Source organism: Castor canadensis, chromosome 4, assembly GCF_047511655.1.
Source record: "Castor canadensis chromosome 4, mCasCan1.hap1v2, whole genome shotgun sequence".
NCBI lineage: Eukaryota > Metazoa > Chordata > Mammalia > Rodentia > Castoridae > Castor > Castor canadensis.
In genome coordinates, this window is record NC_133389.1 from 81,080,659 (window position 1) to 81,108,512 (window position 27,854).

A 27,854-nucleotide genomic window follows, 5' to 3' on the forward strand; every position below is an offset into this window, starting at 1 on the left:
GGGGAGCAGAGACAACAAGGGACAGCAGAAGTAGAGAGAGAGAAAGAGAGAGAGAGAGAGAGCAAGAGAGGGCAGAAATCTGAGGGTGAAGAAAGCCAGAAGACGATGAAAGAAAGAAGAGAAACCACAAACCCTGGTTGCTCAAAGAGAGCTGTAACACTTGCCACTGCTGACAAATGCTATAGATCCCAACATTTGGGGCCCAAGAGCTGGAATATTTGTTGTAAGACTAAGGGTCCCTGCACCCAGGGACTACACAAGAACTGTAACAAGAGAGGGTGCCATCTGCTGCTGCTCACTGTTGTCTGCCACTGCGGCTTCCTAAGGATTACAAAAACCACCAAGGGCCTGAGATGAGTGGAGAAGCTTCTCCTTGCCTACTCACAATTCCTGTCAGGGTATAGTAGAAGGACCCCAGACAGCTTATTGGTAACAAATTCAAGGAGAAGATAAACACTGTATCACATTTGAATGCAGATGATACTAGAAGATAGTTGTCTGGTAATGTGAACCTTCCTTTACTAGCTAGATGTGTTTGACTCATGCTTTCCTTACTCTTGTGCAAGAGGAAAAGAAGGAATATTGCAAAGCGATCTTTCCCACAGAATATGACAGCTCCCAATCTATAATGATTCTACTTGATTTTTTGACTTTACGATGGTTTTAAAGTGTACCATACAACCATCCTCTTTTTCACTTTTAGTACTGTATTCAAAAAATTCCATGAAATATTGAACACTTGATTATAAAACAGGATTTTGTGCTCAATGATTTTGCCCGATTGTAAGCTAATGTAAGCATTCTCATTATGTTTGGGAAGGCTAGGCTGTGGCGTACCTAGGTTAGGTGTGTTAAGTGCATTTTTCTGATTTCTAATATTTTCAGATCATAATGGGTTTATGGGGACATAGCCTCAACAGATGTTGGAGAGTATCTGTATTTGGTCTCAAATATAATTCCAGTTGCAAGACCTAAAACAAGTTTGTTTGTTTGGGTTTTTTTTTTTTTTTGCCAGAAAAGCAAAATGACACCAATAGGGTGCAATTATAACCCCTCCATCACCCAGAAAAGTCACAGAAATAGAACCTGCAATCTACATGAGCAATTTCCCAGTGCAACCATGCTTAAGTACAGCAGATGGAGCCCCTCACAAGTGACCAGTGCCCTCCATCCAGGTCTGCATCATGTTAAGAGCCATGGCAGTGGCTCACTACCTGTCAGGCTGGAGCTTTTGTGCCTAATGCCACCCTAGTTGGAACAATCCTGAGGAGATAACGATTTCATAATGCAGGCTGCTACTTTTCGCAGCATATATTTTCTAGATTGTTGCATCAGAAAAGTCATAAATTGGTAGTCTCTGAGCCTAGGGTGACCTAGAAGAAAAATAAAAACCAGAAACTTTTGATCCCGATGAATCTGAATGTGCAAATTGCTTGGCCAATTTGCTTTCCAACTATGAAAGCTTCTTAGCAAAACAATTTATACTATGGGTTTTAAAGTCTTCATTCCTGAAGTTAGGATATTACCAAGTATTTACCATGCCCAGAGTCCTGCTTTAATCCAAGTGAGTTAATCCAGGTGAAGTTCCAGGAACACGAGCAGATGCCAGATGTAATAGGAAGTTATCGAATGTAATAAGAAGTCATCTATGTAATAGGAAGTTAACTCAGTTGTCATACTGTTAGGACCACATCAACATTGAAAGTCCACACGGTAGGACTCTGCTTCCAGAAAGTTCATGAGGCAATCCAACCCCCTCCTCCTAACAAAGAGTCACTGGGCACTGAGCAAGGGTGAGGTATAGATGCTGGGTGCAGAATGGGATGGCTGTCCTATGACACTCTGTCCAGGATACACTCAAGAAATGCTGAAATGTAAAATACCACTTGCCCTTCCTCCTGTGGAAGTGGAAAGTATCATATGCTATTTGATCCCTAAGTCTCATTACACACAACAAAAACACACATGACAAGAGATCCCTGCAGCCCCAACCATCACCTGCCTTCTTATGGCCAGAAAAACCAGGGGCAGAGGACATGACTTTCTTTTAAGTTAAAGGAACACAAGCAAGAATCGGGACAATGTTTGTCACACCCCTCCTCAGATCATGACTAGATTTTAACAGGCCCCACAAGTTCCAAGGGTGTGGATGTCACTAATGCAGGGAAAACATGAACCACTGCTCTAGTACCCACCATTTTCATCAGAGGAAAAGTAAGGAACACAGTTTATGACAGTCAGCAAACCACAGTCCACCAGTGAGCCACCTGTTTTTGCATCTTTAAATGGTTGAAGACACATGGCAGGAAGCATTCCATGACATTTGAAAAGTATAGGAAATTCACATGTCAGTGTCTGTAGATAAAGATTTATTGAAACAGAGCCATATTCATGTGTTGAAGTTTTGTCTGTGGCTTCTTTTGTGCTACCAATGGCAGACCTGAGTAGGTACAGAGACCATAATCCACAAAGATTTACTATGTGGTCCTTCACAGAAAAAGCCTTCTGCAGGATAAGCAAATGGTTTTATTAGAAGTCTGAGATGAAAAGGGGGTGCCTGGTTTCCCTTCCTTTGTCCTATGCTCTGGGCGCATCTTAAGATGGGTGTTTGCAAAGAATAACTTCTTTAATGCCTACATATACGGGAAAGTATATTATTTTTAAAATTGGCTCTAATCTTTCCCTTTCTGCTTGTATTCAAATGAAAGCAATTACAGGGCAGAGGCCTGCTAAGAAGTATGACAATTTATACAAAATTAATGTAACAAGAGCTCAAAGCAAATGTATTTTTATTAAAGCAACCCACATAATCAGATAGTAGCAAATAGGAATGGGGGAAAAAAATCTACAAACCTGTGATTTCTACTCAGTTTTTCATTTAAGTTTGCATTTAAATGATAACACATCTTGTGGCAAATTATTTCAGGCTTTTTCTATCAGGAAAAGTAGAAGAAAAAAGCCCTCATTGGAGGAAAGCTCTGTAAGAGGCCAAAAGTGATAAACTTGCCCAAACCTATTTACAAATGCAGTCAATGAAACAGAATTTTAATGAATTGTGCCACATAGTCTGGCGGTTAATGAGCTGCAAATGCCTTTGTCAATTGCAGTGACTGGGAACTAACTCTTTCAGCCGCAAGATCAATAAGAGAAATCTCAACTCTGCACTACCCAAAAGGGCACTCTGAGGAGAAAGGAAGTTGTCAGAGGTTGCCGTCTCTACAGATCGCAGCAACAAGGCCACCGTCTGCTTTGTGTGCCCCTCTTGTGTTTAAATCCTGACTTCAGACCAGAGGGAGCCAATGATAGACAGTTTAGAGATCAAAACACACAGCTCCTATGAAAGGCCCATACAAAATGGTGACAAAAAGACCTGAATGACTCTAAAAATATCTCCTAATATTTTTGAAGCTGCATTGAGTTATCCTGCTGCTGTGGATCACTGGGAAGGGGTAAAGCTGGGGACAGTCCACATTTGTGATTTACATAGGTAATGGCAATGGACTGTTTGGGGATTAAGCACTGACCTAAGGTGACCTCCTAATTCTGCTTTCTATAATAACTTTTTTCTCTGCTGTTTTTACTGTTCTGGCTCCAAATAGTCACATTCTTTCTCAGAGTTCTGGGGTTTTGAAGTTATTTTTATTATCCATCACCATTACCCAGAGTCATTGCTAGGGATATGCAGTTGTTATGTGGTCCTAATAACACAGGACATAAGAAAACCCAAGTGGAAAGGACCCATCATTCAACACCAGGTCCACAATATTTATTGAGCACTTAATACATGGAAAATAAGGAATCTTGGGAAGGTGGAGATGAATGAGACATCAAACCCACCCCTAACTTACTCCTAGACTACTGGAAGAGACGCTTATATTCATTGAATAAATTAAGACAAGTGGGTTATAAATTTCTTGTTTTGCAGAGACCTTAAAAAGATTTTATTTCATGTTAAAGACCCAGGAACTACGTCTCAATTGAATAGCAAGTAACTCACATGCCATTTTTTTCATCCAAACCAAAGTAAGTAAAGTTAATCCTACCACCCTGTCCCACACCCAATCTTGGAGCTTACTTAGAGGCATTTTCCACTGAGCCCATATTTTCATCCATTGAGGCTCTCCTCTGACATCAAGGTATGGCACTATAAGCAAAAGCTACAAGAAAACAATTTCAGGATGGGAGAGCCTCATAAAAAGTGTAAAGCTTAAAGTGGTCCTGAATGTTGCATTGAAGAAATTGCCACAGGCAATGCCAGTCTGTCAACAGAATGTTCCACTTGGCTGTAATCAAGACACAGGTGAAATGTTTTGACATGTGGCTCTGCAGACAGACGGGAAAGCAGGGTGTTCTGAGGAAATCGGGGTTCCCTGGGTCACCCAGCGTTCACATTCACTCTCATGTCTCATAAACTTTTCTTGGACAGAATAGATGCGAAAAGATAGTCCCTGTCCTTAAGGAGTATATAATCTGGCCAAAGAATCAGGCTTATATACAGATATTTGTAATAGCAGGTGGGAGTGAATCAATTCGCACAAGCAGTTGGTATGGTTTGGATGCAGTTTGTCCCTCAAGGGTCCAAGTGCAAGTGGCTTGGTCCCCAGTGTGGCAATGTTGAGGTGGTGGAACTTTTAGGAAGTGGGGCTTATTGGGAGGTAGTTAGGTCTTTGGGAGCCTTGCTCTTGGAAGGGGCCAATACTGGTCTTTCAGAGGGAGTTAGTTCTCCTTAGAGTGAATTGCTGTTAAAACAGTGACCTGTCCCTGGTCTCTCTCTGTCTTCCTGCCTCAACCTGTTCTCTCTCTCTCTCTCTCTCTCTCTCTGTCTCCATAATGCCATCCACCATGATGTGGGAGGGCCCTTATCAGAGACCAGACAGGGACTACTTGACTTTAGAATTCCCCTTGAAAACTGTAAGGTAAAGAAATGCTTTTTCTTTAGAATATACCAAACTTTGAGTGTTGTATTATAACAACAACAACAAAGCAATACAACAGTGTAGGTCGAAGACGAAAAAAAGAGTCAAGAATGACTTCTACTTCAAAAAGATCTGAAATGTACTAGCTGCCCTCCTGAATAGTATCCAAGGGAAATAGTAATCCAGAGGTGGCCATGGAAGGAAGTTCATCTTGTGAGGAGGTTTGTTCTCCTATAGTTACCATCTCCTCACCAGGGACAGGAAATAGAAGTTTTTGCTAGTCAGACCCAAGATTAATGGGCTATGATGTCATCTCTCTTTCCCCACAGGCCCCCCTTTTCTGAGCCTGCCTTGTGTCTTTGCGGTTGTTGGATTCACCTTCAAATCTGGGTCCAAGAGGGGATGCTTTGGGGGAAGGGATTCCTATTCAGTTCTTTTTCAGAAGAGAGGTCACCTTGGAGTCACCTTAAAGGGAGTCACCTTGGAGGACACCAAAATGACCATCCTCAGGGAAGAAGACTTCATTGTTACAGGGACACAAGCTGCAGCACTAGCAAATGCCTGTACCTGCACACCACACCGTAGCTAGCCTGGCACGTGAACATGCAGACAGAGTTGGAAGGCACCAAGCACAGGTAAAGATGGTCATTTTATTCAACACCTGTACTAAAACCAAGATGTTATCTTTCCATTGTACTAATTCAACTGCAGAAAAGCATGAGCCGCTATTTTACTATCTTAAGTGTGGAAAACTAAGACCTCCTGTTCCCTCTCCTTCAGATCCAACTCATAGTTCACTCTTCTGGCTCTCTATGCCTCTAATGGCTCCCCCCCCAACACACAAACCCTGTCCATATTTTCTCTGTATCCAGCCTCTTCCCAAAGCCTCTTCCATTACCTGCCAATAAACAATTGTTTATCAACACCCATAATAGGTCAAGTACGGTTCTCCACAGGGAGAATAAAGTCAGGGGAGACATGACAACTGCCTTCAGAGACTTTACGACCTATGACTGCGATGCTCAGGAAAATAGGGATTGCAGCCCACAGAGGAAGAACAGTGGAGCAGGCTAGTAGCCCTGTGTGCAAGTGAACAGGCACTGGACGGTCAGAAAGGAAGAGAGCAGCATCCAAACAAAGATAGTGGCTGTGCAGTCATGCCAAGACTCAGCATGACACACTCAAAGAGCCACAGCTATATAGTGTGGCAGAAGTGGCAGTTCTGAAGGTGGGCCAGAAAAAAAATGAAGTAGTGTCAGACAAAAACCAGCTGGTGAAGGATCTGATGAGCTGAGCTGAGGAAGTTCACCTTCATTCTGGAAGTCAGCAGAACACCAGAGATGGTTTAAGCACAGGGAGATTTGCATTCCAGAGAGCATCCTGGAAGCTGTGGGGAGGTCAATGGGTAGAGGAAGGCAGCCTAAAGGGCAGTTCTGGGACTATCACTATGATGCTGGTGAAGATGTGGAGGCCAGCAGAGGGTAGTGAGCCCAGCATCAGGAAGAAGAGGGTGGACCTGAGCAGAGCCTAAGAAATCAATGAAGCACTTGGTGGCTGACCGGAGCTCAGGTGCAAAGGAAAGGCTAGCACACTGATGCTCATTTCTCCTTTGCTATTTTGCCCAGGTGACTCCCCAGTCTGAGATGCCCTCCTTTCTTCTCTCCTCCACTATACCCTGCAACAACTCTTACCTGTCCCTGGAAGCCATTCCCAACAACCTCCATTGCTCCTTCCTCTCTTGACCACACATTGTCATGGTCACCCAGTTGGAACCCAGACAAAGCTGCATTGCACTCTCTTACTGTTCCATGTGCTTGTCCACTGGGGCTCCCGAGAGCAGAGGGTCAGGCTGGTCTTCTATCCCAGATTGCTTCTAAAGCATTTTCACTTCCCTCAGTGTCTCTCATCCCCATTTGCATATGCAAATTGCTGAGCACTTTCAGTGGATACAATGAGGACTGACTATGAAATCATCGCCATCTTTTGAGAGCCAGGCATATGCTTGGAGATCTACCTATTCTAGGATGGAGATCTGTCTATTGCGTACCTGTGTTTATTTCACATGTATACCCTTGATCTTCTAGTTCTAACCACAGCCTTTCAGAGCAGGGAGAACTGTCTGCTTTTCCAAAACCCAGAACCAAGTGTAAATGAGTTAAATTAGAAATCATGAAGGGCCAGAGATTTCTGCCCTACTTATAAGCTAGCAAGTTAGCCTGCCACCACTTTTTATCCATATAGTGACAGAAGACACAACATGCCTGGGGAGAGTCAAAGACTATCTATTACTTTTGTAAAAAGCAGCACCCAGAGCAATAGTTTGCATTGGATTCTTTTTCTTTTTGTAGAACAGTTTTCTCCATGAAACTCTCAAAGTCTAGGTCAGTGAGCAGTAATTTTAATCAAAGAATTGGACATTTTCTTCCCACAAATCCTGCTTTGTGTTCCGTGACATTGTGATCCATTTCATTACAAATAAAATATTTACAGGAAAATATTTACAATAAGTCAAACACAAATGCCAAGATGAAATAAACTGGGTTTTCAGAAATCTCTACTCCAATGTCTACAGCACACAGAAGAGAGATGAAACAAATACGTAACTAAGGTTCCTGTGATCACAAACTTCCAAAAACCTGGAGAAAAGGGAGGAATGGAATTAAAATGGTGGCGTGAAAGGGAATGGATACCGGCAGCTCAGCTTCAACAATCTGTTCTGAGCAAAGCACCCTTTCTGTGCAGTAAAACCCCAGCAAGTTCCATTCCTTGAACTGAAATTACAAAATACCCTGATGGTGGAAGTAGCCCTTTCACATAAGATCCTCTTGTTCACTGCTGTGAACAGAAGCTGTTCTAGCATCAAAAACTGCCATAGTGGCTCTTCCATCTCTTTTGTGAAAGCTCCATACACAGCATCCTTAGTTTGCACTGAGACTGGAGCAGGACCAGATTTGGGGACTGCTTTGACAAAAGGCTTGGCAGAATCACCCTCTGGCTCCTTTTGGGGAGTAGCAGTAGACCCTTTATTCTCTTACATGCTCTCTGTGCAGTGGGTGGGTGCACATCAAGTGCCTGGGATTAGTGATCTATGACTTGTCACTGATGGTTGTGGTGGCTTTCTTCTCCATGTGCCTACACTTGTAGGTCACTGAATCAACTTTACACCCTCAAATTCAGCAAGGGAACTGAAAGGGAGAACCCAGGTGGAGCAGGCCGAAGAAGGCACTAGAAGTGGGTCAGGACAAGGTAAAGGGATACCTGGAGGTACAGGAGAAGGTATCCTTATTAGGGATCCCTGAAAAGAAAAGCCATGAGGCAGACCTGTAGGTGGTAAAAGTCACAATGAAGACTCTCAGAGCCCTGGAATTCCTGGTGGTCAGCAGGTGGTCCAGGAGGCTGTAAAGGTAGAGCACGTGTTGTTCTAAGAGGAGGTGGTCATGGCCTGGAAGTGCTTGTGTCTGAGAAGGAGGAAAAGATGAGAAAGTCTGTTGCTGTGAAGAAGCAGGGGTGCCTTCAGAATGAGAACCCCCTTTTCACTGTTTGTGTGGGTGCTTTTCTGTCTCAGAGTCATCATCATTGTCCTCTGTAAACTCACCTACTTCTCATCTCTCCTCAGGGATTTCTTGACCTGCCTTCCAAATAACATGGCTTGAAAAGGAGTAAGCTACTTTGTGTTCTTCTTCTTCCTTGATTTTTCCAGGCAAATCTGCAAATTGTACCCTGAGCCCTGACTTTTTTCCCTCAGTGTTGCCTCACTCACTGTCATCACAATGCACGAATCCATACTCTTGCTTTCCCCATATGGTCTGTCTGTGTCACTGTCATCAGTACTGCCATGCTTACTTGATCCATGACTCAGGGAATCATCTTCACTGGTGCTAGAAATATCATTGTGACCCTGTTGAACAAGTTCAAGACTGCACAACATGACTTTGTCTCACCTACAAGGGGGAAGAACTAGAGCCAAGTCACTTTATGGCCAAACATCTGCAAGACTTGGGGAGGAGGGGGCACAGGCAGAAAGCCAGGAGGTTTCTTCCAGGGGTGAATGTGGAATACCACATCTGAGAAGAAGAAGGATAGAAACTGCTCAAGTTGGAGACCCACAGGCTGAGTTTTTCTGAAGAATGGAAGATGGCTGGGCATCAGGAAGTGGAATGTCCTGAACCCAGAATTTGGAAAAAGCATGTGACATCTCTGGCAAAGAAACACTTTCTACCTCCAGACTCTGCGTTTTCTTGACAGCATCAAAAGAATGGTTAATGGGGGTGGTGACGTTCACCTGTCATCCCAGCTAGGTAGGAAGGCCACAATCCAACACTGCCTGGGCAAAATACAGCAGATCCTATCCAAAAAGTAACCAAAGTAAAAAAAAAAAAAAAAAAACTCTACCATTTGTGTCTCAAATGGTAGAGTGCCTGCCTAGCAAGCACAAAGCCCTGAGTTCAAATCCCAGTATCACCACAAAAAAAAAAAAAGAGTGACAAAGGGATAGTTTGGGGTTGGGAACTAGTGGGAGAAGGGAGAGTGAAGGGGGATTGATATGACTGAAGTACTTCATATGCATGTATAAAAATAGAATAATGAAGCCCATCAGAAATGTTTTAAAATGGGATGAGGGGGAAAAAGAAGATAATAGAGAGGGTGAATTTGACCAAAGTACATTCTATGCATGTATGGGAAATCACAATGAAACCCCCTGTGCAATTAATATATGCTAAAAAAGAGAGCAAAATATTCACTGTTGAGTCCTCTTCTGTTCATATTCTACTTCTAGCTTCCTCAATTCTTTGTAAATATCTGGATTGGTTTTTTCATAGTCACAGAATATGCTCAAAGGCCTTTTCATCCCATTTCCCCATGTCCCAGAGAATCTGCTCTGGGTCTTTCATTTTCAAAACTGCAGCTTGCACCAGTTCTTTAGTTCTTTCCCAGGATTCCTTTGGGGCTTGATCTGTAGGGTTTGTAAGTTTTCCATTTTTAGTAAATGATGTTGATCTCTGTCCCCAGATGACAATCTGTATATTTACTTATTCATTAAAATAAAAATTAACAAATGTTATTTCCTATCTCTCTGAGCAATGATATCTTAGTATTTCTCTGACCTGTAATCATAGCAAGTACCCCTGCTTCATTCTTTTAAGTCCCGATATTCACAGGCCAAGATGGTAAGAGCTGATATGCATACAGTGGTATACACCATGGCAGAGGAATCCTAACATGATGAAGTTCTGAGCTTAGATAGGGCTACGGATAACAGACATGGCGGGAGACAGAAAGAGAGAGAGGGAGAAAAGAGGGAAGACAGTGACAGAGATGGGACGATGGTGAAGAGAAGAAAGGAGGGGAAATGAGGAGGGGGAGAAGGAAGAGAGAAAGAGAGAGAGAGAGAGATTTTTTAATTTGGAATATAGGAAAGGAGTGGGAGAATGTCTCCTAAGAAGAAGACATCCTCATCATCTCTGCTTCCAAGGCTATTTGCTATTCAAAATGCTTAAACAGATGGGCTGAGAAACAAGAACACCACAAAAAATTGTCGCTGATGTACCATGATGGTTCCTTGGCTTACGTTCCTATCCCCAAGGCTGGCAATGTGGAGCCACAATCAACTAGCAATGGCCATCACCTACCTAATCCTTCCACACTAGGAACCATGCCGGACATTTTAGGAAAATTCTCTGTAATCCCATTTTAGAAATGAGGAAATGTAATTCCATTTTAGAGATGAAGAAATTATGACTTGGGCTGAGTGTCTTGCTGTAAGTGGTAGAGTCACGATTCCTCACCAGGTTAGACTGACTCCAAAACCTGCACTTCTGCTGTGGCAGCCCAGAGTGTTTGCTCGGGTCCATGTCAAGTTCAGGCTTCTCTCTGCCTCAGTGGAAGGAGTCAAGTAGCTGCCTGGCTTACTATTAATTAAGAGGAAAACTATTAGTTTACCAGATTCTCCTTTGCAAGATGGCCTTTTAAGAATTGCAATTAAGAGCCTAGATTTTATAAGCAGATCCAATTTAACTTGGAGCAGGACAAGATAAAGGGAATAAGCTCATTAGCTTAAAATGCCATGCTACTTTTGCCATGAGTTTTTTCTTTTTTTTTTTTAAGTCCAAGTGCCTTAAGAAAATTAAAACAACATCCAGGCAGCTTCCTACATGCATACTAAACACAACCAAAATGCTACAGCTGCATTATGTCCAAGTTTTGTATGATAATGTCATTGCCTTTCCAGACACCAAGCAGATGGGAATGGGGCAAAAGGCAGCATTGGGTAGCAGAGGCCCCAGAACTACCACTGCAACCTGTTCTGCCTGCTCCAGTCCTGTCTCTGCCAGTTCATCTCACCAGCACACAAGAGCCTTGGGCCAGAGTCAAACTGGCCTGCAAAGAAACGTCTGGAAATATTTGCTTTATGATAATTGTTTTTGAATTCCTACCATCCAACTAGTATTTCTCTTTCTTGGGGTCAAAAACAATAGTGGTACCTGCTGGGCACTTCATTAAGGTTTATTTGAAGACATTAGACATCTGGCAGGTTGGAAGATTGAGCTGCCTGTATGAAAAAGGACAATAGCTCTGTGCCAGTCATGGAGGGTCAGCTCACTCCAGGCGACTGTCACTGCAAGAGCCATCAGTCTGGGCTGCTGCTCTGGTTTCAAGTTGAACAATGAGCATGTCATCTGTATTATTCTACCATGGACCATTCGCAATGAGCCTTAATTGAATGAAGATGGATGGGAACACTAGATTTGTAGGGTGATTTGCAAAAGAGATTGCCAGTTTTCATACATCAAGGTCTGCGTGACGTACATGACACCAACACTGATCTCTCAAGTCCTTGCCCCTTCTCCATGAAAGAGCTGCAGCATCCCTCCTCAGGGAAGGCGGGAGAAGACAAACTTACTTCATTACTGCTGAGGCAATGACATTATCATACAAAGCCTGGACATATGCAGCCGTAGCATTTTGGTTGTGTTCAGCGTGCATGTAAGAAGCTCTCTGGATGTTGTTTTAATTTTCTTAAGGTCCTTGGATTTAAAAGAATTTTGTCAAAAGCCTTTTTATAGCAAAAGTAGCATGGCATTTTAAGCTAAGGTAAGTGTCCCCTAAAGGGCCACATGTTGAAGGTTTGGTCACCAGACTGTGGCACTATTAGGAGATGGTGGAACCTTTAAGAGGTGGCGCTAGTGGAGGAAGTTAGGTCTTTGGAGGCATGCTCTTGGAAGGGATATTGGGATCCCAGCCCCTTTCTTTCTCTTCACTTTCAGGACACCATGAGGCAAACAGCCTCCTCTGCCACATGCTCCTACTGTGATGTACTGTGTCACCAGAGGCCCAAAGGCAACAGAACCAAGGGACCATGGACTAAAAATCCTGAAATCATGAGCCAAAATAAATGTTTCCTCTTTTTAACTTGATTATCTCAGGGATTTTTTTACAGTAAATGAAAAGTTAACTAATGCACTTATTTATCCTGTTTCTTCATCCTCCTATTTTATCCTTGACTCTCATTGGTAAGCAACATAGTAAGCTGGAACAACTCATGGAAAACTGTAAATGTGGCCAAATTCTTTTCCATAGGCCTCTCCTACTTTGTGACAATTACACCTCGACCTGACTTAACTACTTCATTCATTTCTGCAGCCCCTGACACTAAGTGAAAAACGACTATGTCAGTCAGCTTTCTATTATTATGACAAAACACCTGAAAAAATCAACTTAAAGAAGGAAAGGCTTATTTTGACTCATGGTTTCAGAGTTTCAGTCCATGTTTGCTTGGCCTGGTGGCTTTTGGATCTAGATTAAGGAAGTACATCGTGACAGAAATTCGTGGCAGAATAAAGCTCCTCGCTTCATGGTGGTGGGGGCAAAGTGGAGGGGAGAGAAGGGAGGGGAGGGGAGGGGAGGGGATCAGGAAGACCAGGAAGAAGACACACCCTTCTAGGACACACCCCCAGATGCCTCTAATTTAGGCCCCACCTCCTAGTTTCCTCTTCCTCCCAGTAGCACCACCAGCTGGTGACAAAGCCTTCAATATTTGGGCCTTTGGGGGACATTCCAGATCCAAACTACAACAGCCATCAAGAGTAAAAATATTTTCATTGATTTTAATGGGAATTGTTTTCAATTTTTACACATAGAAAATCATGTCTACTGAGCCCTGGAAATGAGTTTAAGTGATAAATATCTTGAAAGTAAATAAATTCAGAAGAATTGGTGATAACAGAAGTGAAGCTTATTAGCAGTGGAGGAGATGAAGGAGGGCTGTGAAAATGGCAGAGGCTCAAGTGATCGGCTTTCAGCAAGCATTTTACATCTAAATCAGACAAGCTTGGTGTTAGTTTTCCTTTCCTTAAGGTTCAGACACCACAAGGAACTCCTGATGTGGAAGACACATCTATAGAAGGTTAAAGAAAAAGAAAGGTCCAAATCATGAAGAAATCGCACAGATTCTGCAGAGACATAGAAAATCTCACCTCTTTATCCCTCTCACATAGCATGCACATGCGTACAAGCAGCGTAGGTTCACCTGTAACAGCTCGAGTTTACATTGTTCCCATGACATTCTCTGTGCCAATTGCTGCCCCCAACTGTCATGCCAAAACACCACTTTGTATTTATGTGTCTGGGAGTGACAAATCATTTCACTGAAGGAAGAGTCATTATATGAAAAGCAGCAGAGTTTTTGATTCTGGCAAAAGTCATTAATTTAGTTAGCATACACTAAGCTGTCCTATGCCAAGCAGCTGTTTGGCCCCAGGCCAAGGAGCCAGCCATGGGCAGCCACTAGGATCTAACTTTTGATCTAGACTCCCATTTTCTGCCTCATCTTCCTGCCTCTTTTTTCATTACAAAGTACCCAGAACTGGGCAGCCACCTATAACTGGAAGAGGTCATCTACTGACTAGCACGTTCGGTCACATCAGTAAGAACACACACACATACTAAACCTTCCAAGCCAGTGGTTCTCAAAGTGTGGTCCCTGGGCCAGCAGCAGCAAGCCCTGGGAACTTGTCAAAAATGCAGAATCTTGGTGCTCATCCCAAACCTACTGAGCCAGAGTCTGAGGAGAGGTACAAAGATTCATGTCATAACAGGCCCCCCAGGTAAGGCTGATGCCATTCCAAGAAACCCCACTCTAAGAAGCCAGAAGGCATTTAATCCAAAATTCCACCAGGGACCTTAAGAGCTCAAATTCACCTACATGAGCTCAAACCAAATGGCCCTAGATCACAGGCCCTGTATCATTGACTTACTGGCTGGCTTATTTAATAACCTCTTAAAGGTCCTATGATTTACTACACACCCTAGATTTGACAACCAGGCTAATTAATAATGCTCCCCACCCCAGAGTTTTATAAGGAAAGAGAAATGTAAGAGATATGAAAGTATCATTGTATTAATCTACACTAACCCAAATCATCTCAAAACATCCAGAGTGAGCTCTCTGAGGGCATAAAAGCATGTCATTTTCATCTCTGTGTTCTAACTCCACAGCATGAAATCTGGCCCAGGATTATTGCTTTTTGGAGGGAGGAATGTGTGGATACATTTTTTAAAAAATAAGATTTGAAAAAGTGGAGCTATGGGCTTGAAGTAGTGTGTATCCGTAAAGTATGTGTGAACTGGCTCAGTACACACCACTGACCCTTGATTCCAGATGATTCTAGGATGAAATTTCACCAGCACTAAAAGAAAACATATGGCTCTCCTGTAATAATATGGCATTGTGTAGACATAACCTAAATTTGAAAGCCTCTTAAAATAGAAACCTTGATTCCATCTGTCTCTTAAAAAAGAAAAACTCATAATTGCTCATATCATGTTCATTTTCCATTTTCTCAAATGTTTAACAGCTGGTAGGGGGCGGAGGACAGAGGGCGGGAGGAGAAATGGATAATTAATAAAAGCTGTTATCCTGCCTTGATTTCAAATGTTATCAGTGTTTAAAATGTCAAAACTATGTCCCCCCTTCCTCTAACAACTCGCCTATCACATGTCTAACTGAAGCCAGCCCACGTACTTACCCCCAGAGAATTCCAAAGAATTGAACAAGCTAAACCTGACTATTTTTTTTAACAACTTTCAAAGGCTTGACAAAGGGAGAACCATTTGCAGAGAGAATTCAACTGATGGAGAACAGTCTATGGCAAATATTAATGGCTTAGCATTCAAATTGAGCTGCTTTTCAAAACTAGGAATGAAAGCAGCAGGAAATTGGACCTGGTAATACATCTGTTTCTGAAGAAACTGGCCATACACACCACACGTTTGTGTTTGTAGGGCTGGTACAGCTTTCAGAAAGAAGGTTCCCAGGAGGAATATTGGCAGATATACTACAGGTGCAGCATCTTGTGGCCTACAGAGGACAACACCTACCCTGTCTCCCACTGTCTCTCAGAGGTAGGTGTGAGACCACAAGCGCACATCACCTGTGGTGCTTGTGGACTTTGCACACTCACTCCTGACCCCTTCCAATAGCAGGGAGGCATCCTAGCTGATATTCAGCCACTTCCTCAGCTGATTCTGATGTGAGACTGGCACCCATGTACTAGGGGCTGCTGTTTCCCTGGCCACCCATGCTGGGCACCTACATCTTGTCTCCAACAGTGAGACGAGTTCCTCCCACCCAGGTAGTTTTGCAACCATACCTGGAGATAGTGTGTAGCCCCAACTTTACAAGGACAATAAAAAGATTTGTTGAAAATGACTGAAGACACCGCCTAGAATGAGGATTATCTTGGAGAGTTAATGTCACCATAATGATCTGGCACCCTGTAACTACCATCACTGGGGTCCCTGGAGAGCCTATGGGTTCCTCCTCGTCAGAGAACAGTGAAGACCTTTAACCTAGGCTGCTAAATCATGGTCTCTGTCACCATTAAAATGGAAGGCCTCTAGTGGCCTCGTGGTGCTGGAGTTCTCCCCACTGGAGTTCCTCCCATGCTGGACACCTCACTCAGAGCCCCACTACTGCGTATGAAAAATCCTCATCCTCTTTCTTTGTAACATTCAGATACCATCTCGGGAGATGGCACTGTAAGATGTCCTTTCCCTCTGGTGCTCGCTGTAGCTTATCCATATAAAACCGATCTCTGAAGACGGCTTCCTTTCCCATGTGTACTCAGGTCCTGGTGCCATGCTCCAGCCTGGAGCTCTGAGATCTCTGGTCAGTGGCCAGAGGCAATGATTCTCTGCTTTACCCAAACTTTAATCAGTTTCCTGAACTTCTCCTAGGCCCATTAGTGCACTTCCTTCTAAAAGGCAGTTTTAGGGAAAGCCCTGCTATGGCAGTTTAGCAAGAACCACTCACCCCCGTCCTTGACGTCTGCTCATCCTCGTCCACCCCTCCCTCCAGAGGATGTCTGGCCTGGCCCTTCTGAAGCAAGAGTCCCGTTAGGTGAGACATTTCATCTTAGCCATTTTTCACCTCTTCACTGGGACCTTCTCCTTGGATGTAACTCCTCCTTTGTGCTTGTTGTACTTGGAGCTGAGTCCAGTCTCGCCCCCCACCCTCTGCAGTGGTGCCCTCACAAGAACAATGGTCACCCTACTTGTGCTTGAAAAAAGTGTCAATGAATTATTGTGTTCTTTAATGTCATCTTCTACTTCTCTTTCAAGCTACACTTTGACCATCCCAGGACATTGAGCAGAAGACATATCCAGGTTGTCTGGTGGAACAAACACCTTCTAGGTAACAGCTTAGCCAAGAATGAATTTTCCTCCACTCCACAGAAGTACAGCTGCTATGACTTTCCTTTCTGCAACCATAAACATCCCGCTGAGCCCTACCCCTACCCCTACCCCTACCCCAAAGCAGCCATTTAGTCTTCGTATCCATCAGCATGTCCTCTGGCCCCCAAGTTTGCACTTTGTTGAAAGAAAGTCTTTGGTAGCTGAACTACTTATGAGAATGGAATGTTCAAATAAACAGCAAAGGGCTGGGGAAAGATAGAGCCCCTTCCTTGTTTCTCTGCCCAGGATTGCCTCTCTTCTGCAAAGCTCACCAATCCTTCCACCCCAGTGACAGCCTTTTCTTCTGTTGGAGCCTTGTCTCCACTCCAGCCAGCACAGTAGAGGAAGAGGCAATCATGCATTCTACTCTATGAAGCTTCTACCACTTTGGCACCTAAGTGTTCTGAATGTCTTTAACTCCCCAACCTTTGTCTTTCCTTCCCTGAGCGTTTGGGATGAAGGACCATATTCAAGGCTGAACTTGATAAGAATTTCCAAAATCCAAGACATTGAGAGTAATGTTTGTTAATTCAGGTAAATTGGTACTTTCATCCATGGTTGGTAAATGTGTAAATAGCATTTTTTTAGAGGGCAATTTCTCTCTAAGCATACCTAAAATAGGTAATTCTTCCCAGCAACTTCCCTTCCAGTATCTATCTCAAGAAATCCTTGCATGTGTACACAGAAGTCGGGTTAAGAACCATTCATTGCAGCACTGTATAAAATAACAAAAAAGGTGTAAACCTCCCAAATCCATCCATAGTAGAATGATAAAATTCTTCTTCCATGCTGTGCTGAAGTTCAAGAAAACTGTGTCGATTGGGATTAAGTTAAAACAGGAGTGAGCCTCCAAGCATCTATAAAAGATCAGATAAAGCGGATACAGTGGTTCATCCCTATAGTCCTGGCTACTCAGGGGGCTGAGGCAAGAGAATCAGTTAAGCCCAGGAGTTTGAGACTAGCCTGGCACTACAGCAAAACCCCATTCTCTTAAGAAAACAAAAAAGGCCAAATAGTAAATATTTTGCTTTTTGCACGTCATTAAATCTGTTAGCAGTTATTCAACTCTATCAGTATAAGGCAAAAGCATTGCTATGTTCCAATAAAACTTTACTTGTAAAAGCAAGCTTTGAGCTATGGTTTGCCAAAATTTCAGATCAAGATGTACAAGTTCAACAACAAAATTACCCGATTTGCACTTTAAAAACATACATTTATATATATTTTACATATACATATGCATTTAAAAGGTCTCAATGGATTAGAGAAGCAATGAAATCATTAGGCCACCTTCAAATAGCTTGAGAAATTTTGATAAGTGTCTTTTTTATGCATGACCTCTATTCTCCTTCAACCATCAGTTAGACAGCAAGTCTAACACATTATTCTTCTAAGAAAGGCACTGAGGAAGAATTTTTGCCTCTCACAGAAGAACAGTTAGCAGGTGACCGAATCTCCCAGCATCCGATGGCTGGGCCAGCCAAAATAGGGACCAAAGGCAATCACAGGCCTGCCAAAGAGGGGACTTTGATAACTGGTCTTTGCTCTCAAAGACTCCAAAAGCCAAAATAGGAATTTTTTTTTTTAAGATGAAGAAGTAATTCATTTGAAGTATTAATTAAAATGCAAATTACTCCAAGATGGCTTAGCTTTAAAACATTTCCTCTGTAGTTTCTATGAATATAAAACATACAACAGGCTTCTGTTCAGAAGGTCTGCACATGGCTCACAATTGACTTGAAAATAACCAAGGGGAGGGGTGCCATGTCAGGCAGTGAAGCCTGCTCTCCACTTTAAGGAGACAATGGAGAAAGAGGTTGGGACCCATCCCACGCCTCCAGCAGCCTCTTTTGAGAGCTGGAGCTGCCACCCTGGAGGAAGGGGGCCAGATTACCAAGTATAGCACACAACTTTTGCAAAGCATTCATTAGCTGCCAGCCCTTCCTTCTTGAGTTAAGGAAGAAGGTGACGGAGAATGGACATGAAGCTCACATGTGGGTGTTTCTGAGTGTTTTAGGACCACTCACTTTGCCCCAAGCTTGAGAACAGATGTTTCCCACTCTATCAAAGTCCCCCTTGGGCAAGCCTTCCTGCAGAGGAAAACCCAGCTTCCCTGACTCCTCCCTAATTCCAAACTCCTCTCTTCTGTATTGTTCAGAGAAATAATACAGTCTACCGACCACCAAAGCGTCTCATTAAAACGGAAACTGTACCCCCCCAAGAGGAACTCAAATGGAAGAAGCCATGCTGCCTTGCTCCATCTCCCCTTCACAACGTACAGGAGGATGGAGAGAAGAGGAAGGGCAAAGACACAACCTCTCTCCTTTAGCTTTCTCCTGAGGATCAGTTCAGCATCGGACTGGGGAAAGGCTTTGGTAGCCCCTGGGAGCTGCTGCAGATGGCAGCAGAGAAGACACACTTACGGTGTGGCAGGTAGGGGCCACAGGCACCAGAATGGACATAGTCCCAAAGGAGAGAGCAGCTCTCTGAAAGGGAGGGATCCATCGAGGACGGGGCACCCACAGGTGGTGCACCCCACACCACTTCATGGTTTTAGGGTGGCTCCCATGACCACATGGTCTGGCCCTGCCTGGGGTAAAGACTGGACTGGATGAACTTCTAGCCTCTTCATTGTCACAGCACAGTCTTCCAAGGAGAGAGCTTCAGGAATATTGCTTATCTGAAGCTGTCCTTAATTGTCCTCTCCTGCCCTCGAGGCTCACTCTGTCTCGCCAAGGAGACACTTGCTGGTCCAGCTTTAATGAGTCAAAACATAGCTTGCACTGGCAGGATTGGTTTGACTAAAACCAAATGTAACTTGTTCTCTTACAAATGTTGTTTATACTCCTAATTTGTTAGCAAGTGTTTTGCTCAAAAGAATAAAAAGGTTAGCTCTGGTCCTGCCTTTGGGGGGCATCATGAACAATTCTGAAGTTGAAAAAAAATATGTATAAGTTTTCCCTAACTCTATGGTTGTCACCTTTCTGCATTTTTATACAATGATGAACTTAGTCAAAAAAAAAAAAAAAAAAACCCAAGCTAAACCCAAGCTCTCTGAACTCTGCTGCCCTAAACACATGCCAAGTGTACTCCAAGGCCCCCTAAAATGTTCTTTCCACCCAGGATCACTTCCCCCAGTTGTTAGCTTACTTTGATTTGGTTTTGTTCAATCTGGTTTAGTTTCATTTTGCTCTGGGGGGAGGGAGAAAGTGAGTGACTCCCAAACATTCAAAAGAGTGGCCATGATCAGAAGGTGGAGTGAATGTGCAGGGCATTCCTGAAATGACAAGGGAACAACCGAGAACTCCCTGAGCTGTGCTGAACTGGCCCAAACCTCAATAGTGCTGGGATAGAAAAGTACACTCCAAAAGCCCCCAGTGTCGGGAGGCTTCAGTGTTAATGTTTCCAAAGTGATTGGGAGATGGATGTACTCCTTAAAAACATTTTTGAGCATGCACTGTGGGTAAGACTTGAGTTTGAGCTAAATAAGAAAGACGTGTGGTGAGGGAGTTGGAGAAACCGGGAGGATCAGCACAGTGTGGGTTCTGAAGACTAACATTCCTCCCTCTAAGTCAATGCCAGGGGTTCTTGGCAAGGTCCTGTCACCTCTCCAAGACTCAGTGTCCTCATATGGGAAGGCTACTCTGAAGATCAGGGTAAGGAATATATGTAGCTGGGTTTCTGCAAAGCCCCTCATGAATGGTGATATTGGCAGAAACTCTGACAGATCCGTGCAGATTGCTGGCTACAAAACAGTCATCTGAGCAGTCTTCAATCTCTCTTAAATAAAAGTTTATGAGCTGGGTCCTCCTCATTCTCACCAGTTACTCTTTAACTAAGCCTCGTGTGCTGCAGCTGCTCTGCCTGGTTGGCCGTAAGAGAGCCAAGGGCCCAGCCAAGCCATATCTAGCCTGTATGCACCTGCAAGCATGCCAAGACCTGAAAAGCAGCACATGGCAGACCCTGGCAGCTGGCCGAACACCACAGTCTATCCTTCTCAGGACAAACCCAGCACATCCTTGCTCCCCTGTGCTCTCCTGGTGCTTCTAATTAAAACATTCTTTGAAGAAAAAAGCATGGTCACATCTTTCTACATTGACTTGAGCCTGCATTTGCAGGTAGCCCTACCTACAGCCCAAGGGTTCCTTTCTGCCAGCACCAGTGGTCTACCTGAATGCACCTAAAGACCCAGGCAGGTCACCTCTAAGGTTGGCCTGTGATACTTTCTGAGCCTGGTATTAGGTCCTGCAAGCATGTTCCTTATCAATTCCTACTAACACCAGACAAGTGTCCTGCACCACCAGGTAACGGCCGATCTCAAGACACTATACAATCTCAACCTCTGTTTCCTCATCTGTGAAATGGGAGTAACCTCACCCTCAAGGCTATGGTAAAACTTGAGTAACTCTAAACCACACATCTCCTATCCTTGAACCTGGCACACAGTCAGCACTCCTAAAAGGTGTCCATGATAAGAGACAACACTTGTAGTGTTTTCAAGGTGACACAAGTTGTTCTAAGTGCTTTGCAAATCTCAGTTCATTTAACCCCTGCACGAAGCCCACAAGGAAAGTGCAATTCCACCCTCCTCCATTTTTCCAATGAAGAAATGGAAGTTCTTCAAGGTTCTGCATCTTACCCCAATTCACATGTCTCTTTGCAAGCCAGCTGGGCTGAGAACCCAACAGCCTGGCTCCCGACTCCAGGCTGATCAGTATCCATTAATTTCCTCCTTATAGTTACCACTTAGAGAAGGACATGGTACCACCACCCAGTTGCCGGCTTGTGCCAGCTACAGGGCTGGATCCATGGGACAGAAGGAAGGCTCTACTCAAGCCTTTCACAGTGGCTGATGGGCTCAGCACTGCCTCCTAGCCATGCGGGGGGCAGGGGGAGGCTTGCGGTGACTGGCCTTCTGTTGACTGCCATCAGCCCATTTCTGAAGCTCAGAAAGTCACATCAGTGTTACCTACAGGTCCTGATGCAGTCAGGTCTTTTGCTGCTCAGCTTCCAGCCCTGTGACAAAATAACTGAGAAAAGAACTTTAAAGGCAATAAGATTTATTTTGGGTTTATTTTGGCTTAGTTTCAGAAGCTTGAGTCCACAGTCATTCCCCACAGCTGGGGCCCCAGGGCAAGGCAGAATATCACGGAGGGGTGAGTGTGGCAGACCAAAGCTGCTCACCTCATAACAACCAGCAAGCAAAGAGCGAAAAGGGAAGGAGCTGGGGACAAGATACACTCTTCCAGGTCATGTCCTCAGAGACCTTCTTCCTTCACTGAGACCTCACCTCCTCAAGTTTCCATCACCTCCCAATAGCCTGTCAAATTGTGAACCCTCAGTGGAATAATTCATTGAGGGTCAGAGCCCTCGTGATCCAATCACTTACCCAAAAGCTCCACCTCAAACATTGCTGCATTGGGGACCGTGCCTTACACACACAAGCTTTTGGGAATACTTCACATCCAAACAATAACAGGTCTCAAAACCCACCCCCATCCCACAGAGCACCCCTTGGTGCTCTGTGACAGCCCCTAGGGCCTCCCTCTTCTCCATTTTGAAGGCTCAATCCTCTTCTGCTGTCCTGTGGGTTAGTCTCCAGCCATCCCCATCCGCTGCATGCCCTCCAGGGTGGCGAGAAAGGCCAGCTGTCCCAGCCCACCCTCAGTAACTCTCTTGGCTCCCCAACTTCCCTGGGATATTGTCCACCTTGTCTGGAATGAGCCAAGCCACTCTCACAGTGCTCTCAGTGTCATCTTGTGTCACTCCTCACAAGATTTTACAGCATCATTATTACAGTTACAACCTTGGCTCCTCCACACAATGGTCCTGCCTCCCAACCCCCAACTCAGCCTCAGAAGTTGCTGGAAAACGGTCCTCACTAAGCACCTAGGTCCTGAGCCCTCCTACCCTGTGCACCACCTGCCCTGGCAGGAGGCTCCTTGTACAGCTGGGGCTCAGGAAGCAGACCCACCCCTTGTCCCTGGACAGTGATGTCCCATAGCCCCATTGATGGGCACATCTGCACTGCCCTGGAGCAGTGTCCAAGCAAATCCTCACCTGAGACCAGCATGAATTTGGCAAGCTGGGAATCAGGAGAGACTGAGAAGTGCCAGGATCACTCGGTCTGGAACCTCATCCTTCCTTCCCACAGCTCACCCATTATGAGCCTTCCCTGAAATCGACTCTACAGTCATTCCTATTTCTTCACCCTTTCTCTGACTTGAATTTCCACACAGGGAAGAAGTTAAAATGTGGAGAAAACATAAACATTAATTTGTTAAAACGGACTAGATAACCACTATCCTCTCCCCACTCCCTTTTAAAAAGGCCTGTTTGCATGCGTGGTGCCACAGTTTCACTTTCTCTCCTCTGAGAGCCGCTTCCACATTGCAGGTGTATTTTCTGGATAAATCGTATGACAGTCTCTTGAAACACCGGTGTGATTTGGCTCCTCTCAGTAGCAACCCGTAACACAAGGAAGCAGACAGAAAGTGGGATGTATGATGGAGAAAGGAGGAAGGCTCAGGTCCACATCAGTATAAAGAAATGACATCTCAGGACACCCAATGGTTAAACCACGCCAGCAGCAGTCCCGTCTCTGTCATTTCCCTCACAGAATGAATGTGCCTGGTGCATCAGCCTGTCACTTCGATGCTACTCCTTTCTTACATTCCCTGTCCCCTGCATACACTAGGTCACCTCTTGCCAGTGTAGTGGTTGTCTCCCTGCTAACCTCCTGGCTTCCAGTCTTGCCCCCTGTAGACCAGATTCTAATACTAGGAAAAACAAGATCTACCCAAAGTATAAATCAGATCAATTCACATTCTTTGCCTCGAATGCTCTAAAACTTCCCATTATCCTTGCGATAAAATCAAGACCTATTTGATTTTCAAATCATAGGCCTGTCCCTTGCCTTCCTCCCTAATTTTATCCCTTTTTTAGCACGTTCGGCATTGAATGTGCTAGGCAGGTGCCCTACCACTTAAACCACACCCCAACCCTTTTTGATTTTTGCTTTAGTTATTTTGGGAATAAATGCACAGGGCAGCCTGAACCTCAGTCATCCTATTTACACCTTCTAGCATAGCTGAGTTGACAGACGGGCACCACCATGCCAATCTATTTGTTTAAATGGAGTCTCACTAACTTTTTTGCCAGGGCTGGTCTTGCACTTTGATCCTCCCAACTTCCACCTCCTGATAAGCCACCATACCTGGCCCTCTCTTCTTATTTTGCTCCTCTTATTCACTGCTTTTTGATCTCTTCACTCAGTCAAGCTCCATCCTGCCTCAGGGCCTTGGCACTTCTTCCTGCCTCTGTCCAAAATTCCCATGACTAATTCCTTCTCACCCTGAGGTCACAGGTTAAATGTCACTTCTCATGGATGACTTTCTGAACACCCTGTCTAAAATCACCCCCTCTCTCATCCCATTCCCTGACATGCTCCAGTCATCCTCATGATTTTCTGTTGGGTCCTCAGGACAGTAGAACCATGTTGCCTATGTTCTAAAGTGTGTATCATCTAGCTCCCCAAATAAAACCCAGCCCAGAATAACAGTGGCTGTGTCTGTCCAGTCTCCCATTTTGTCTCTGCACCGAGAGTAGCACCTGACCACTGCTTGGTGCTCAGGTGTTTCTGAAAGACAACAAGCAAATGTGGAAGTTTGAGGAGGACAGCTTTGGCAGAGAATCCCAACACAGGCCTGGACTTACTGGTGCATCAATTCATCCTGACATTCTTGGGTCTTATCTAGTCTCTTCTCAGTTACTAATAACATTATTCCACAGACTGGGTAGGTTGCAAAGAAAAGAGGTTTGTTTTGGCTCACTGTTCTGGTCCAAGGTGGAGAGGCCTTGACCTCCAGTGAGGGCAAGAGTCCTAAGGTAGTACAGAATATCACATGGTAAGAGACACAAGAAACCTGGCCCAATATAAGCCATTTTAATCCGTCAGCCACATGACTGGCTTATCCACTCCTGGGGCCTGGAGCCCTAATCACCTCTCAGAGGTCCCTCCTCTTATTATCTCATAACTTAATGAGCATTGAACTTCAGCATGAGTTTCAGAGGAGACAAATCATGTTCAAACCAAAGAAGATGGTTTGAACCTGTCCCATGCAGACAGGAGAGGTGCCACTCAGGCCCTTCTTCAGTGGGGGCTTGTGGGTCCAGCTGCTGGGGAGCTGTCAGCAGAGCAAATAGCCCTCAGCCTCTCCAGAGTCCACCTAGCAGAATCCTCTGCTAGATCAAGGCCGATCCAGGTCCAGCTGCCTCCCACCAACCCAGAACGTCTCTGAGGACCATGCCAGCACCAGTGCGCCCACAGGGCTATATGATTATAGGCTTGCATGGTAGTCACTCGTCTCTCCTCTGCCCTCCTGCTGCCTTTCCCTCCCACACACAGGTAAGGTTCCTCCTGCCTGCTCACCTCCATCTCCACACCTGCCACCTGGGAAGCCCAGCTTGCACTTCTGCTGCTGAGTACATGCCAGGTACAGCAGTCCCGAGATGAGAAGAGGAAGCAAATATTCACCCCCTAGTGATTCAGCTGACAGTCACTATCCTTAGGATAGTGGAATGTAGAGGGTGCCTCTGGAACCCTCGTCTTGAGGGACCCAGCCAAGTAGAAGCACCTGAGAAATTTCCTGAACAAAACAGGGCTGAAGTTTGTTTCTGAGGAACAGCCTGAGCTAGCCGGGAGGACAACTGTGGTAGAATGTGTGTGGATGAACAATGCAGGGAGACAAAGCCAGGCAGGCGAGCAGGGAGCAGGAGAAGGAGACAGAGAACTGAACCCTGTGCTCAGGAGGGCAGGCTTTCTCGGCAAAGCACAGGGACTGTCAGAGTGCTTCACAAGGGGACAGCTTGGAGGTGCTACCAAGGAACAGGTACCACTAAACCACTGAAGAGTCAAATATTAGGATCTCCCCAACCCCCAGACCTCCACACCCACTGCAAGATCAAAAAGAGCTTTGGGCCACACATACCCTGTTTTGTCCTTTTCTCTCTATAACCCTGAGTCTCAGGGTCCTTGCATCCCCCATTGAAGTGAGCAATGGGCAAGAGGAGGACCTGTCCCGCTGATCTCCACCTATGGCCTCAAAACGGACCACCCACTGTGTCTGCTTTGCTTCCCCAGGACCACGTCCCTCTCTGCTGCTCTAAACCTTGGCTCTTTCCAAGTTCGTACATCACAAGTACATGTCACATGGTTTTTATCACCTGAAGAAGGTCCACAGCCTTTCCGATCCAAATGCAACTGCCTGACTGACACCAGTTCCCTACATTTCCCTATCTACTTTTGACCGGAATGCTTAGTGAACCTCTCTGTTAATGAAATACCACAGTGATTAAAACATGCTTTAGACCTGATATTTGCAAGGACTATTGACTTCTAAGAGAACACACTTCACAAATGTCTGGAAAACTCTATTACAGAGAGAATTTGCTTTTGACTCAAGACTGAGTTCTTTCTTTCTCTCTCTTTTTCTTTTTTTTGGTGGGGAGGAGAGAGAGAGACAGGTGGGTGGGCTTTGGGTTACAGGTTTTACTGATAGATCACAATTTCCTGATGTTTCCTGAAAAGCTTTCAGGGTAATTGATATTTTTATTTTAAAGTCATTTCCATCTACTCCAGCCCACTAGTTCGGTTTTAGCTAATTTAACTTGTGAAACGAGGAAGTGGATAAAAGTCATTGCTGAAGTACAGACTGGTGTGACTCTGCATGCTAATTGAGCCTCTTGCCCCCCATGCAGGGCTGAGGGCAGGCCACTGAGGCCCTCTCCTGGCAATGCCTGCCTGGCACAGCCCTGGGAGGCAGACGCAGGGCCCTGCATGGTGAAACCCACAAGGCAAAATTCTGCTGTTTGGAACAGGATACCTCATCATTTGCATTCCTGTTTTAGAATATCAACCCCATCTTTTCATGGACCATTGCCAATGGATGACCCAGCAAACGGCTGAAAGAACGCTGAAAACTCTAATCTGGTGTCTGCATTAAAATAGGTGTTTGGGGGCTATAGACATGGGATATTAGGAAGACAATGGTTATTTATGAAATAAATGTGTGATGCGCTTAATAACAAGGGGTTACCATTAGCAGCCACACTGTGCCTGGTGCTAGCCGGTAGCATTTCTTCTCCTCAGGGCAACGCTTTGAAGCAGCCATCCTGATCTGCACTGCCGGGGGAAGGAACTAACAGAGAGAATTTAAGAGACCCAAGGTCACAGAGCAAGTAGGTAACAGACTGGAACCTGGCTATTCCTGACACTGCACTGAGGGAGATGAGAAAGGGGACTTTGTTCCTGGCTGAGGTAAACCCACACCTGCCTAAGAGGCAGGGAGAGGACTGTAGTCCAGAGGCCCAGGTGGCATTTTCCTCCCCTTTGTTCCATAGTTGGCTCCATGGCTGTTACATCATTGGCTTTTCCTGTCTTTAGGGAAGAGAGAAAAGGGTTGACTTCCCTCCCCAATCCCCAGGAGATTAGAACTGTTCTGTCTGGCAAAACCTGTGACTGGAGTCACCCCCAAAAGCTGTGGCAAGGGAAAGTGACCACAACAACTGCACCCAACCATCCCAAGATAGAATAAGATCTTCTACTCTTGTCTCCATCCCAAAGCAAACCCAATGATCTTTTCAAATTGCAGAACTGACTGTATCCCTCCCTTGTTTAAACTTCTGCAAAGGTTTGCTTCTCCTCCTAAAAAAGGATGGAAACTTTGGTAGGTGAGGTGTGGCTGGGCCCTGTGCCCTCTTCCCCAGCTTCTCCATACACAGGTCTCTGCAGGACCTTTGTGGTGATATGCTCCCTGTTTGTGTGCTGCCCCTTCCTCCTCCGCTCTCTTCCTCCCCTGAGGAGCTTCTGCTCCATTCTCCCTTATCAGAGGAAGCTTCTCCTGACCCCCAGCCCACCTCCTTTTATATGATCTCCTAATCATCTTGTATTTACACACTTACAAAAGTTGAAATTTATACTTATTTGTGTGATTGTTTAACGAATGTTTTTCTCCCCATCTGGAATGTAAGCTCCACTGAGAAAGTTTTCCCTATGGGACATTTGCTTTTTTATCTTCTTTGTATTCCCAGAACTCAATACACAATATTTGGCATATCCTAGGTGCTTAATTAATACCTTTGAGCAACTGGATAAGTGAAAGTATTCTTTTCTCTTGTGATACTGCAAGTATCGGAAATGGGCAG

The 27,854-nt window shown here is 44.8% G+C and overlaps 1 pseudogene; it reads right to left on the reverse strand.

Annotated features, from left to right (window-relative positions):
* Nucleotides 1–8,292: 8,292 nt before the first annotated feature.
* Nucleotides 8,293–26,821, reverse strand: LOC109693800 (WW domain-binding protein 11 pseudogene; annotated as a pseudogene).
* Nucleotides 26,822–27,854: the final 1,033 nt, after the last annotated feature.